Source organism: Akebia trifoliata, chromosome 12 (assembly GCF_017979445.1).
Source record: "Akebia trifoliata isolate Shusen 1 chromosome 12, ASM1797944v1, whole genome shotgun sequence".
Taxonomy (NCBI): domain Eukaryota; kingdom Viridiplantae; phylum Streptophyta; class Magnoliopsida; order Ranunculales; family Lardizabalaceae; genus Akebia; species Akebia trifoliata.
The window spans coordinates 5625765-5641637 of NC_141386.1; the positions used below are offsets into that span (position 1 = coordinate 5625765).

The 15873-nt window shown below is 31.9% G+C and overlaps 1 long non-coding RNA gene across 2 annotated transcripts; it reads right to left on the bottom strand.

Annotated features, from left to right (window-relative positions):
- Positions 1-671: 671 nt before the first annotated feature.
- Positions 672-10535, bottom strand: LOC147388771 (uncharacterized). 2 transcript variants are annotated; one of them, XR_015170470.1, is made up of 4 exons: positions 10344-10535; positions 3585-3966; positions 2562-2735; positions 672-1068 (listed from the first exon to the last, which is right to left on the bottom strand). It is a non-coding gene; the product is annotated as an uncharacterized LOC147388771 (long non-coding RNA). The 2 variants fall into 2 exon arrangements; XR_015170471.1 differs by having other exon boundaries at positions 3585-3893; positions 10344-10534.
- Between the last annotated feature and the right edge of the window lie 5338 nt (positions 10536-15873).

Genomic DNA, 15873 nt, shown 5'->3' on the forward strand with positions numbered 1-15873 from the left:
AACGGAAGCTACACTGACGGCTAGAGCCTTCGCTATAGAGGAAAACCCATTATAGTATATAAAAAAAAAGCATAAGTTCCAATTAAAAACACAAGTGTTTTGGTATTTTTTTTTTTAATAATATAAAAGAAGCTGAACAAACCAAAACAAAGATTATGGTAAGCTTGACAAATAACCCACTTCAAACATTGCGGACTGTAAAGAAAAATTAAATAGAAAGAAATGGTGATCGATCATAAAAAATATATAGAAATAAAGAAAGAAAGATACCACTTTGCAGGCTCGGTGAGGGGTACAAGATTTTTTTTTGGCTAATGTAGGGATTTCGTTTTTGAAGATTTTGTTTTAAAGGGATTCACTGATTGCTCAATATGTTTCAAGATGTTTAGTATGTCAACCTTTGCATATTCCAGAGTGGAACTGGGATAATACTGAATCTAGATCTTGGAGCATGACACCTGTGATTGTTGGAATGAGATTTTTGTTTCTAGGTGCTTAGTAGAATGGGCTTTGAACAAGGGTTGTCTCCAAACCACAATATTTTTAGCCCTGCTGAATAGATCCACTAATGAGTATTTCTTTTCTGGTTCTTAATGGTTGCTCATTTAGCAAATCATAAATATAAAAAAATCACTAATCAAATTTGAGCATCATTACGTCTTTACATCACATGGAAAAATGAACTTTTTTCTTGGATTCAACAAGCATTTTAAAAAGAAAAACATTAGTCTCACCACCTCACTCACTGGTGTGACAGCTTTCGGAGTTTCTCCAATCTCACTAGGGTTTTCTCTTCTTGGTGATATGATTCTTCCTCCACCATTGTTGCACCTTTAGAAGCTACCGGAGTTCCACCAATCTCACTAGGGTTTTCTCTTCTTGGTGATGTATGATAGTTACCAGGGATTCTTCCTTCACCATTGTTGCACCTTTATAAACTGTCGGAGTTCCTCCAATCTCACTAGGGTATTCTCTTCTTGGTGATACATGATAGTTATTAGGGGATTTTTCCCACACCATTGTTGTACCTTCCGAAGAATTTGAAACGTCCATTCCTAAAATTAGAGCCTGCCATATTCCTAAAATTAGCATGATTCCAATTAACATAAATGTATACACTAACCATAGATCTTATTCTTGAGTATGCATGTTGGTCTCTACTCGGCTGACATGGCAAGGACACTGAACCATAGATCTTATTCTTGCGGATACACAATGAAAATAATCTATGATTCCGTGTTGTTGCCACATACCCGAGTGAAGAACGAGTGAAAATTTTCAAGTCAAAAAATCATTCGTCTTTTGTAATTTCAATAAATTAACAAATGGAGTCATACGATCCTGGCCTTGTTATGGATTTCCAATTTCATTCCTTTGAAACCAAAAAATACTCTAACCATTTTACGAAGAAATACATTATCCTCAAACTCAATCAAATGAATGACTGAGATAGAAAGATCTTTCCTAGGGATGTCAAATGAAATATTGGATGCATTTGTACTCATATACTCCTAATACACATTCATGTTAGTATGTCACTAGATTCAGCAACAACTTCATTCCTAAAGGAAACTAAGCTCCACTTGACTGCTTCTTCCACTCTGTGAAAATGCAGCAAATCCCGCAAATCCCATAGTTGCTCAGATTGTTCCGGTTGGCTTATACTGAAATGCATTCTGTCGCACATGCCAGTTCCTTTGTTTCTTGACTAAGGTTTTTATGGGAGAGAATTCTTCTCTCGCAGAAATCTCAGTATCTCACTTCAAGAAATCTGTTGAAGCCAAAATTAGATCTTCATACCAACATGCTACAATATATATCATTTAAGGTAAATTGAAAATATCGATGGATGACCCGCCATACTTGGTTTCCATTGTTCTCCTCTAAAAGAAACCAATTCCAGCAAAGAAAAATAATGTGGTAGTAAGATTAACAAAGCAGTATAGTATGGGCAGTCATAATATACATTTTAGAGTAAATTACCATTTTCTGAGATGAATATAACGAAATTCCGATCAGGCTAACTGTTTATTTTAATTCCCAAAACATGAAGTGCGAGATTGTAGGTTTTTCAAGCAACGATCTCCTAGGTTTAAAGTGACAATGTCGCTAAAAAGTACAGAACCTGTGAGATAGTCACTTGAAACGTCTGAGATAGTCACTTTAAACCTATGAGATAGTCACTTAAAATAGCTGTGATATCGCTGTTCACGCTTAAGGAATTAAAATGAACATTTTGGGAAATTTCTCTACATTTTAAGTCAAAAGATAATCTCTCCAAAGAAACAATTAATCTTTTTAATACGTAAAAGATTCCAAGGTGTAGAAATTATCAGAGAATTCCCCTAACCACATGCATGTTCATTTAATACCAAAATGATATATGTTAATTGTTTTTATGATACTCAAGACATCAGTGTTGCATTAGAATATGTCAACAAACTGAGCTATGATACAGAGTTAAAGTAATTCATATGCTTTGAAAACAAAACAACCACCACGCAAATACATGTGAACACTTAATAGGCTGATGTTAGCAATAACTATAGAAAACCCCATACCTCAACCGGCAAAAGGCATGTGAGATTGGCATCCTTGTGATACATTTCCCCATCTTCAACTTGAGAATTCGCTTATTTATTCTTGCCCAAAATATCCATTTTTAGCCTTACTTTGAGCAGCCACTTAACTTTTGAAATCAGGATGAAAACCTCTTCCAGTGAATGCATCTTATGCTGATTTAGAAGAAATGGCTTTAGAACAAGAATAATAATAAGCGTAATGATAAAATGACTCTCCCACATGGTATACTCGATCGACTCCCGTGATGTGACATGTCATATGCGAGAACCATAGATCTGTACTCCTCGGAATACTCAACCTCACATCCCCATAAAGATGTGCAGTTATGTATCTCGAAGAGAGTACAGATGTACAGTACTAGCACATGTCATGTCGGGGTGTCAATTGAGTATGCAACGTGGGGAGGTAATTTTATTACCATTCTAATAATAATAACCAACTCAAGATATAGACAAGAGTAATAATAAAATCATCCATGCAATTGAACTGAATTCTAGAATTTAAGAATTTCATCATAAAGTAATGCAATTACCACCACCACGTGAAATATAGGAGTAAATTTGACGTCAAGGTCCGTCGATTTTTGCTAAAATTTTCCCCTTTTTCACGTAGCACATCACAATACAACCCACCATTTGCAGTTTACATCCTTAAATAGTACAATTAGTATGACAAACCAAGCAGATATCAGGGTCTATTAGTAAACACAATTTCCAAGAAACTAAAAAATAAAAACAGTACAAGAAAATATTTTCACTTTTCTTCATCTGTAATATAATTGTTATTTGTAGAAAACTACCACAACTTTGAAATGGTAAACCCTAATACTAATTCTAACCCTAATATTTTTGTCCGTTTAATAATCAATTAAAAAAACAATAATTTTACCATGAATGAAAAAAAAAAAAAAAGAAGAGGAAGTCCGCATGTATATCAATCAAGCTCACTAGAATTAATATATTTAAATTGATAATCAGATATATTATGAGAGAACAAATCACCTGATCTTAGTTGAAACAAAAGAGAAATGATCTCGAAACTAATCGATCGAACTTGAAAACAGAACGGAATCTCCAGAAAACGGTCTCAAAATATATCCATCTCATGGCGAAGATGGAGAGATGGATTATGACCAAAGCGAGAAAACCCTAATTTTTAAGGGTTTGAGGGGCTTCCGATGCAACCGAGAGAGATGCTTGAGTTATGGTCCGTCGAAAGGGTTTAAAAAGCCACCATGCCATTGCCAGGTCATGCTTTAGTTCAGATCTCGTACACCATGAAGTAGATTAGCTTCATAACTCCAAGTATACCTGCCAAGTCATGCTTAGTTGAAATCCCTTACCCCTCAAAGTAGATTAGCTACATAACTTCCAGAATGCTTTTCTGCACATAAGTATTAAGCTCCAATCTTAATGAACTACAAATTAAATATCATCCTGTTGGATGAAAATCACACTCAATTGGATTTACAAATAAATCAATCCGAAAGGGTTTTCACAGGCTAAATAATAGGCATTGAATTTGGTTAAGTACAGAACTCAAAGGAGCGCAATATATGAATTATCTACACATTTCCGGGTGTAAGAGTTAAGAAAGAGACAAAAGGATAGAAACACCAAAATATTAAATTGGAAATCCAGCACCTTAGCCTTCTAGATTTCATGGAAAAACTCAAATTAAAAAGAAATATATTCAAAACAAAAATATTTTTCCAACTTGATTGAAGGTGTTGAAATGGATGATTACTGAACTCCTAAATTTAAAAGTAATTTTAACGGTTAAAATTAACTTCTTATTTCAATATTTTTTCCAAAGTTCTTAGAATTTTGTCCTTGATAACCTCGTCGCATCAAATCATTTTTTGGGTGCTACAAATTGATGCGGTTTGGATCCACTCCAACGTATGTCAGGTAACAAATTGACTTCATCAATTTGAATTTTAAGATGTGTATGCCCACTCCAAGTTTTATTGGGTAACAAACTTTATGAAGTAAGGTTTGGTTGGTAACAAGCTTCGTACAGTAAGGTTCCCTTGAAGTTGTCCACAATCTAAGCAAGTTTTTGTAGTAAAAATGAAACAGTTAGATCTTGTCACGTCCCGAATTCTGGGTCCACAATGTTGCTCATTATCCATGATTAAACTTGTGACCCATGACTCAAGGGTGATATAAAAATAATATTAATTTATTAAATTATTGGATTAATAATAATCATCATATTTTTTTTGATAAAAGAACTTAATTAATTATTCATTCCTTACATTCATAAATCCGAAATAAATAGGAAAAGAAACACTTAAACATATTATCATAAGTCAAATTAAAACCTTTGCCCCGTTCACCCCTTAACATCAATTAATATAAATCAATATAAGTGAGGAATAATCATTAAATTGTTTCCTCTCGATCTCATGCATTGTCATCATTCCTTTCAATCAAAATCTGAAATTTTGTAAAGAAAAAAAAAGCTACAAAGCTTGGTTAGGAATTCATCTCTACCTTTTTATAAGAATTAATATAAGATAACTAAATAGAACGTGAAAAACTTATAAGAGAAAAATGTATTCATAATCAATAACAATAGTAAAACTTCAATGACAATATTAATTTAAAAAATATCACAAAGTATTGTTACCATTTTCACGTATTCTAAATATAGAATTCCATAACAAATCTAACTACATCAATATTTCAAACATGAAACTCTCATATTCTATTATAAATACCTTATTTTAATAGAGAAAGAAAGAAAAATGTGATACTACCTTTTTGTTTTACGATGAGTTTATGATTCAATTACATTGATTCACTTGATTCTACGAATAATTCTATCTTCTTTAATGATAGCAAACGATGAAGGTTTGATTGAGATTTTTTTTTTTTTTTAAAGATGAAGATCTCTCTCTCTCTCTCTCCCTTAAGGATGAGATTAAACTTTTAAATAAAATAAAGGTGTGCTTCTAAAAATTTCAGGAATAATGTCACAAGATATATCTCATTTATTTAACCTAAATCTTAATTCTCCTACCAATTAATATTTATCCTAAATATTAGACTATCTTAAAATTCTTTCCTTACTTTAACATAAATATAAAAATATCAGTTTCAATTTTAGAAAGAATTTCCTATATGAATCAACTCTATTTAAGAAATTATTTTAAATTTTAAAATAATTTTCTAATAAATTCTCATATCATCATAATCTTCGATGGTCTAAGAGTTGAAATTAAAGTTACACTTGTTTTTGTTTTTTGTATATTACTATTTAATTATAAAGGAAACAAATCAATTATTAAAGACCTCCAAAATATGTAAGTTTTCTATCAATTTTATTTGTATTCTATTTAGAGATTGAATGATACTGCAATGAAATTCAATGTATTCCAAAAAATAATTTCAGTAATTTTAACTTGATTGAGGAAGTCTTTTGAATATTTCTTTTAAAACCAAAGATAACACCAATTTTTCATAAAAATCCTTAATTTTAAATTAAATGAAAACCCTCCCTATACATTATAAATTACATTATGACTCCACTTCTAACTAATCATTTTCACAGTGACTCATTTATCATTTTTTAACAAATACTATCCACATCATATGGATTTCTACGATTTGAGTGACGAATTTATCTACTAGATTTATTTATTGGGTCCATACATTTTAATTAATGACTTAATTATATAAAGTCAAAACTCCTATAATAGTAACCGCTTTTTATCTCATAAAATTATTAAAATTTTATTATCTTTGAATAATTTATTTAATGTTATGAAAATACATCAAAACCCAATTAATAGTGTTTTTTTTGCTTAAATGACAGTCTATTGCATTAGAACAAACTGAATTGAAAATTTATTAGAAAAATCTATAAAAATGCAAAACTAAAGAGACCAATTGTCATGTTTCGTTGACCTCCATATGTTTCCATGAAAAAGAAAATTCAAAATAAACAAAACACTTAAACTTTTTTTTAAGGAATTTTTGCAAAGAAAGTTGTTGCTGAAATGTTAATAGAAAACATTTTACCATGTTTAGTGAGGATATTTGACCAAACAATTCTTTGACTATTTCTACATTTCAGAAGTCTAAATTGAATTATTTTGAGTCTAATTTCTTAAAAAATTAACCCCAACTAGTTTTGACTTATGAATTAATTGATATCGAATTTTTTCGTCAAGGATATATGAGTGGGACATCAAAAACTTATTTTGTATGGTGAGATTTTTGTGAAAAATTCACAAAATAAAAGTTTAGAAAAATTATTCTTTTATATTTTTCTTAATACCTAACTTCTTGTGCTTTCAAAACATATAGGACACATCACTTTCCACCAAGAAATGATCGTTTTAAAAATTCACGAACTTGGACTTACATATTTCTCATAATGAAATCTGGGTTAGTAAATGTTAATTAAAAGGTCTGTTTAAATTAGAAAATAAAATGCTGTGATTTTTCTATATTTTTAATTGTTAAATAATCAAGTCAAAAGTATATAGGAAAAATAATCAAGGCCATTCAATTTATAAATTTTGAGTTATGGATTTTAGAGTAAGCAAGGTCAAGATGCGAAACTTTTGTTTATGCTTTAATAGTCAAACTTTTTTCATTAAAAATAAACTACTATGATTTTTCTGCATTTTTCATTTGAATTATCTAGAATTACTATCAAATAATAATAATAAATTTTCTCTCACCCCTTGATTTTGGAAAGTGGCTCAGACCATGGATGTCAAACCACAGGTGTTCAGGATCAAGGGCGTGACAATGACATCACCCCTGGATTCGAGAAATCGCCATGTGAGACCATCTCCATTAGAGAAATTCCAATACAAATCTCTACTTTTTGTCTTTAGATTGACATCTTTCTCTGAATGTAGAGAAGATGCCCTCCCCGAACCTAAACAAACTCCAATGGGCACTACCCACTAAATCAATATTCATACCTCTAATTCACCATTCACATAATTAAAAAATAATAAAGTTTCTATTGGTAACCCAACTTTACTTGTTGCACCCCAATTTAAATATAAAAATTAATAACCTACCATTTAAAATAATTAAAAATTAATTTAATTGGAATTATTATTTTTATTTGTTTAGATTTCTACATGGGGAGACCGAGAATCCCTCGGCCGACCAAACCCGAGAGTTGCATATCTTTTTTATTTTTCATAGGTCAATATTGATCCTAAACCCAAAAATTCTTGATCAATTGACTGGGTGATTTTTTTCAAAAAACTTTGAAAGAATCTCAAATTTCCATTGAATTTTGTCGAATACTTAATTTGATCTGATTTTTAAAATAATTAATGAAAATAATTAAAATATTGACTAATAATAGAAAATTAGTTGGGGATAAAAATTATATTTAAAATATATTTTATTTAAAAATGGAAGTTAATTGGTATTTGTATATGATGAATAGTGAAATTGAGATCATCTCCAAATTTCTGCTTCGCCTCCAAATCTAGATACGTGAATAATGATTTAGAGGGCTTGTCAGAAATATATAGACCGGTTGCACTACGTGAAAAGTGGAAAATTCGACGGGCCAAGGCTCACGAATTTTAAAAGCTGAATTTCAACAGATAAGAGTCGTAAAAAAATTTATGTTTCCCAAATTCGATGGCTCAAAGATGTCAAGTTTATCCCATCCACTATTAATTTGACACTTTCGGCCCGTCAAAAAGAAATATTCGACAATGAAATTTTCGATGCCTTAATCCATCGAATCTTATGAAATTTGATGGCCTTGGACTGTCAAATATGGGTTTTTTTGACGTTGTGTTGGAGTTAGGTTCGGAGGTCTTTGTCTCTATATTTAGAGAAATAGAGACTGATTTGGAGTTGTTATTAGGGTAGCATGTATTAGATTTGGGAATTTTAGAATCTATAAATAAGTAATCAATGAAGACAAATGCATGTGATTTTAACCTAGTCTGACTTCAATGTCGTATTCACAAACATAACCACGCGATCAAGTCATGCTTGCAATTATTATAAGCTAGGAAGAAGATTAAAGTACCAGGATGGATCGATAATATAAAATTAAAAATTTAAAAAAAAATTAAAAAATAAAAACCTTAAACTTATAATATCATTAAATTACTTTTTTAAGTAGAGCCACGTAAAATTGTCTTTTTGAAATATCCTCAAAGAGGTATTTAAAAATTCTCTTCTATTTTGCATTGAGATTGATTTCCTACTAAAGAAATTGGGCTTTTATAATTAAATTTTTAATTAATTATATTATTTATTATTGAGAAAGCTTTAGTCTCAAACAATATTTTAGACTCCATCAAACAAATGATTGAGATTGTCCAACACGGAATTAATGGATTATCTCTGCCAACATATAATTTTTGTTTTATCTTTTTATTATTTTGATAGACATGGTTAAACCAAAAAATACGATCAATGCAAAATGATCAAATTGACATAGTACCATTAACGAAATAACATGAAATTTTTTCATATATATTTATAGTGACGGATGAGAATCAATCCATGTCGGTGTTATTGTGTGTCCATGGTAATAGTACAACTTAAATGGTGAGATAGTTTCCACCCATGGAGAATAAAGAAGTGTGTTTGTATTGATTAGGAGTAACTTATTATGTTACTACCCACTTATGGGATAACTACCATGAAACACCACAGATTTTTTGAAGTGAGAAAATTTGTAGGTCAGTAAATAGGAGAATTTTTTTTTTTAATTGGAATTTTTCAAAACCGATTACACCATTAGATCCGCACCAAAAATAATAACCGAAATAGATTATAAATTTGCAAAAATCGAAGCTCGAGACATAAATTTTTAATTAAAACAAAACAAATTAAATAATGACCATTACGTTCTTCTAACATTATAAATACTAGACCTCCGAAAAGTCCTATAATTATTCATCTATTTCCCACGTTCTCTTTTTCTAAAAGAAAACCCTAGAGAAACTATAGCCTTCCTCTATTTTCAACCTAGATTTTCATCAATATTTAGAAGATCTTTTGGATGTCACCATATACAAGAAAAACAATTGGATCATCACAACCTTCGAGGAGATACAAAAAGTAAGAGATTTCGACAAAATACGACACGAAATATTCGACTCAACTTGATCTCCCACATGCTTCGTAGAGTTTTTAGCCTTCAAATTTGAATTTGAGAAATTTTGTACCTTCTTAATAGTCTTAGTTTTGATTTACATCGTAGATTTTATTTTAAATCTAATATTATTTTCATTAAAGTTATGATAAAAGATATGTTTAAAAGATTATGATTTTACATATATTATTTGGTGTTCCATAATGAATTTTTATCTTTTTTAATGTTCTTATTAGTTTTCATTGTAGAAAATTTGTAAACCTTTCTGATAGTTTAGTTTTTTGTGCATCAAGTTTAAAGTTTACATTTTGTGTATTGATAAATATTAGTGAAAATTTGATATTTCATAAACCCACCATCGATTTTTGCTGTGTGGTTGAAATAGTAAACCCTAATTCTAATTCTAACATGAAGCAAGATGGAAACCAAAGCACACAAATTCTATTTTTTTCCTTAAAAAAACCCATTAAAAAGGCTTTAGTTCTGCCATGAAACGAAATTTAAAGAAAAATCTTATATAAAGAACGGAAAAAAAAAAAAAAAAAAAGTTGGAGAGGGAAATCCATTAAAGCTCATTAGAATTCACATATTATTGATCTTAAACGATTAAACGGATGATCATATAGAATTAGAAAGATCAAATCACCTGATCTTACCTGAAAACTTAAACGAAATGATCTTGGAGCTAATCAACTTGGAAACATAGCGACGTCTCTAGAAAAAAGGTTTTAGAACTTAGAAGAGAGATCATTTAACCAAGAAGACGGTGGCATAAATTATGAGTAAAACCCTAATTATTTAGGGTTTGAGGGACTTCAAAAAGCGAGAGAGAGAGAGAGACATTGTTTTTGGTCCGCAGGGGCTTATAAACCCACCGTGCAAGGTAATGCTTAGCTGAGATCTCGTACTTCACGAAGTAGATTAGCTGTATAACTCCAAGTACCCTTTTCTGAGTATATTAATTAACCCGTCTTTAGTGAACGTACAACAGATTAAAAGTCATCTTGATTAGTGAAACTCATATTCAATTGGATTTATAAATCGATGGATCCGAAAGTGTGTCCAAATGGTGCAAAACTAGATACTAAAGTTGGTTAAGTATCCACTCAAAAGAGTACAGGATCAGAACTATGCAAGAATATACTGTTCGTAAGGACAGAGAGAGAGAGAAAGGATTGGTTGCTGTTTTACTGACATAGTCGTGACATTCAGCCATTTGACATGTGGCACAAATGATATCAGTCGAAGAGTAAATTTCTCTCGTGCCCATGAAAAAATAATATATATATATAGATATATATATATATATATGGGAGGCGTTCGGATGCCTCCGTTTTATCAGTCGTTTTAACAAAACGGCTTCAAACCGTTGGATATGACGGTACAGACGCTGAGATTGAAAGTTGAGGTTAAGGTTATAACTTTACCAATATTACAGAGTCATCTTTATCTTTACAATAATTAGTGTGGCCTCCCTGTCCTCAATTAAAAACCGATCGAAACTTAACGACAGAGAGTTCTGTCGACCCCGCCTCTCACTGAAATCCGATCGATCACTCTCCTCATTCTCTCTCTCGCCTGTGAAACACTCTCGATAAACACCCTTTCTACTCTTTCATTCACCTCGCTCTCGCCTAGTTAGTTGCAACTCCATCTCCCTCGCACGAGCGAGGGTTTAAGCATGGGATCTTTCGTACTCTTAGACGAAGGCGAAGAAGTAGTGTGTCTGGTATTTTAGATGTAGATGGAGGAGTCCATCATACATGTAAAAGAAGGTTGAATTAGACTCTTTTAGATCTTATAGCAAAATCCAATATTTGAAATAAGCTATCCACTCTTCTGATTGTAATATGGATGTTTTAAAGTTCTTTTTTAGGAAATTTTTATTGTTAAAATAAAAATATATGGATGTTAAGTAACTTTAAGACCATGTTCACTTTCAATTTAGTTAAATGAATTTTAGCTGATTTTCAGTCTTCTGTTTGTTTTGTTCCTTTGGGCGTGAACTTGAATGTGGGAGCATATCGAAAAAGGTTTCGAGGAGAGGAGAGGTTGAAAAATGAACAAAGTTTGTTCTCTTGTTTTGTTCCTTTGTAGCTCAATTTTTGAGATGGAGAATGAGAGAGAGTGTTAGAGAGAGGAGGGTTCAGGAGAGACGAGAGCGAGAGAGTTCAACTCTTGTTTTTTTTTTAAATTGAATATAGGGGGGTAGCACTAATTATTACAAAAGATGGAGGACGTCTCTGTAAATATCGTTTAAAAATAACTTAAACGCAACTTTTAATCTCAAGCGCCCGTTTGCTTCATATCCAACGGTTTGAAAACATTTGTTAAAACAACTGATTTATGTACTGACGCCGAACGGGACCCTATATATAGATATATATATTATATATATATAATATATATAATATATATATATATATATATATATATATATATATATATATAACCCGTTTTTAAGACTCATATTGGGACCACATTGCGACAAACCGTTTTGTCTTATATGGGTAAAAAATTTGAAATGGCTGATTTTTTGGGAGGATGATCTCTATGGTGAGGAGATCATCCTGGCCAAAAATCAGCTCATTATGAAACTTCTAGACCGTCCAATTTTTGTTGAAAAAAATGGACCGTCCAATTTTTGTAAATCAATTTTGATGGGGTAGAAGTTTTGGAATGGGCTGATTTTTTGCCAGGATGATCCCCTCATCACAGAGATCATCCTCACAAAAAATCAGCCCATTCCAAATATTTTTACCCATATAAGACAAAAAACGTTGTGTGTCGCAATGTGGTCCCAATATGGGTTTAGGAACGCTGTTCATATATATATATATATATGAACAGCGTTCCTAAGACCCATATTGGGACTCACATTGCGACAAACCGTTTTGTCATATGGGCAAAATGTTTGGAATGAGCTGATTTTTTGTGAGGATGATCTCTATGGTGAGGAGATCATCCTTGCCAAAAATCAGCTCATTATGAAACTTCTAGACCGTCCAATTTTTGTTGAAAAATTGTGAGACCGTCCAATTTTTGTAAATCAACGTTTGATGGGGTTAGAAGTTTTGGAATGGGATGATTTTTGCCAGGATGATCTTCTCATCACAGAGATCATCCTCACAAAAAATCAGCCCATTCCAAAATTTTTACCCATGTAAGACAAAACGGTGTGTCCAAGTGTGAGTCCCAATATGGGTCTTAGAACGCTGTTCATATATATATATATATATAGAACAGCGTTCCTAAGACCACATATTGGACAACTCACATTGCGACACAACACGTTTTGTCTTAACATGGGCAAAATGTTTGGAATGAGCTGATTTTTTGTGAGGATGATCTCTATGGTGAGGAGATCATCCTTGCCAAAAATCAGCTCATTATGAAACTTCTAGACCGTCCAATTTTTGTTGAAAAAATTATAGACCGTCCATTTTTGTAATCAATTTTGATGGGGTTAGAAGTTTTGGAATGGGATGATTTTTGGTCAGATGATCCCCCCTCATCACAGATCATCCTCAAAAAATCAGCTCATTCCAACATTTTTGCCCATATAGATAAAATGTTGTGTCGCAATGTAAGTGTCAATATGAGTCTTAGGAACGTGACCCTATATATATATATATATATGGGTAGCGTTCAAGGGCAAACTTTTTAGCAAACTTTTTGGCAAAACATTTTTCAAAACATGGGTTAGAGGTTTTGGAATGGGCTGATTTTTGGTGAGGATGATCTCTACGGTGAGTAGATCATCCTCACCAAAAATCAGCCCATTCCAAAACTTCTAACCCATGTTTACCAGCTGAAAAATTGTGGACCATCCATTTTTTGTAAACTGTTTTTGATGGGGTTAAAAGTTTTGGAATGGGCTGATTTTTGGTGATGATGATCTCCTCACTGTAGAGATCATCCTCACCAAAAATCAGCCCATTCCAAAACCTCTAACTCATGTTTTGAAAAATGTTTGCCAAAAAGTTTGCTAAAAAGTTGGTAGTAGAAAATGATCCTATGCCACTAGGTAGTAGAAAATGAAATTCTACGAATTTGAAAAAAAAAAATTTATTTTTTGCCATTGAATTTTGATTTTAAGTGTAGGTACTCGACGGTTGTCTATTTTTAATTATGTGGATAAACTCAAAAAAAGATTAAATTTGAATATTTTCATAAAAACTGGAAGATTGTGGTGTTAGATTGACAATGTAATAATCCATGTGGTCTCAATGATCCATTTTAAGATTTTAAATCTCAAAATTGAAAATTTATAGGTATAGAGCGTATGTAGGAGAGAAATGTTTTCTCTATTGTCGATGTCATTTGTGTCACAAGTAAAATGATTGCTTGGTATGTAGTTGCAGTTGTTGCAGAAAATTCCATCAATACAAATGGATTAAATTGACATTGGAGCAGAGGTACATAACATTAAAAAAACAAATTATATATATCTGATCGACGAAAATTATCCCATGTTTATGTTATAAGTTGATCTGAACATTTTCATGAGCACTAGGTCGACTATATGAAGTGGAAAGTTGAGATTATACGAACCTAAATAACAGTAGGTGTCGTCTCCCAATTGTTATCCCACACACAATGATCGCATGCATATCTTTCAAGCACTTACGCGACTTGACATTGAACAAATTGACCATGACAATGACATCAACCCTAGATTCGAAAAATTGACATGTGGGACCATCTCGATTAGGGTACCACATATTAGAATTGGATATTTTAATAAATCATCAATAAAAACAAATTTTAGTAAGCCAACATTAATGAAGACAAATGCATGCGATATTAACTAAGTCTGGATTGATTGTCATATTCACAAGCATGGCAAGCGTAATCACGCAAGTCATGCTAGCAATTATAGCAAGTTAAGAAGAAGATTGAAGTCCTACGATGGATCAAGATTATATAGATATATATATATATATATGGGAGCGGTTCAGCGACCTTAAAGTTTGTCAGACATTGTGCCAAGCATTTTTCAAAACATGGGTTAGAAGATTTGGAATGGGCTGATTTTTTGTGAGGATGGTCTCTATAATGAGGAGATCATCCTCACCAAAAATCAACTTATTCCAAAACTTCTAATCCCATTAAAAGTGATTTACAAAAATTGGACAATCCACGATTCTTTAATTTGTAAACTAGGATTAAAAATTTCAAAATGAACTGATTTTTTGAGAGGATGATCTCTTCACCGTAGAGATCATCCTCACAAAAATTCAGCTCATTCCAAAGCATCTAACCTATGTTTTGAAAAATGTTTGACACAATGTTTGGCAAACTTTAGGACTACTGAACCGCTCCCATATAAATATATATATAAAGTCGAGTCGAGCTTGGTCAAACTGTCTTTTTGTAATATCCTCGAAGAGGTATTTAAAATTCCCCCTCTTCCATTTTGAATTAAGATTGCTATATAGATGAAGAGTCATGCTGGGGTGACATAGGATTTGCTGTGATTCTCACAATTCTGACGTGGACATGTATACATAACGGTAGATGATTGTTACTCGTATCGCGAGAAAATACATCTATGATTATGTGCACATCCTACGTCAGACTTGTGAGAATCGCAGTAAATACCCTGTGTTATTCCAACATTTTCCATATATGAATAATCAAAAATTTTAATTAATTAGAGTATTTCTTATTGGGAAAACACTAGCCTCAAATATTTTAGACTACATCAAATAAATTATTGAGATGAGAGATCATTTTAAAGCATGTTGACTAGAGGACAATTTAATGGTCTAATGCTTGAGAAATGTCTACCAGTTCAATTATCAAACACATAATAAACAGATTATCAAGATATGTCAACCTATAAATAAAAAAAATTCTTTCTATTATTTTGATAGGCGTAGTTGCCACAAAAAATACAATTGATATAAACGGATCAAATTGTCATAGGAACATTAAGGAGATAACATGAAATTTTTTGACATAAATTTATGTATTGAGTGGAAGATTGATAGGAACAATTTATTGAATGTACAATCCACAATTCATTGAAGATTTCAATCAATGCAAGTTATGACCATTGGACATGTAGGGCGCATTAGACACTTTGTGATGCACTTGTACACATGTCGTCATGAGGAGCCGGGTAGTCTTAAAGTTTTTGAAATTTAAATACATCTAATAGTTGTGGTTGATCCATCAGGT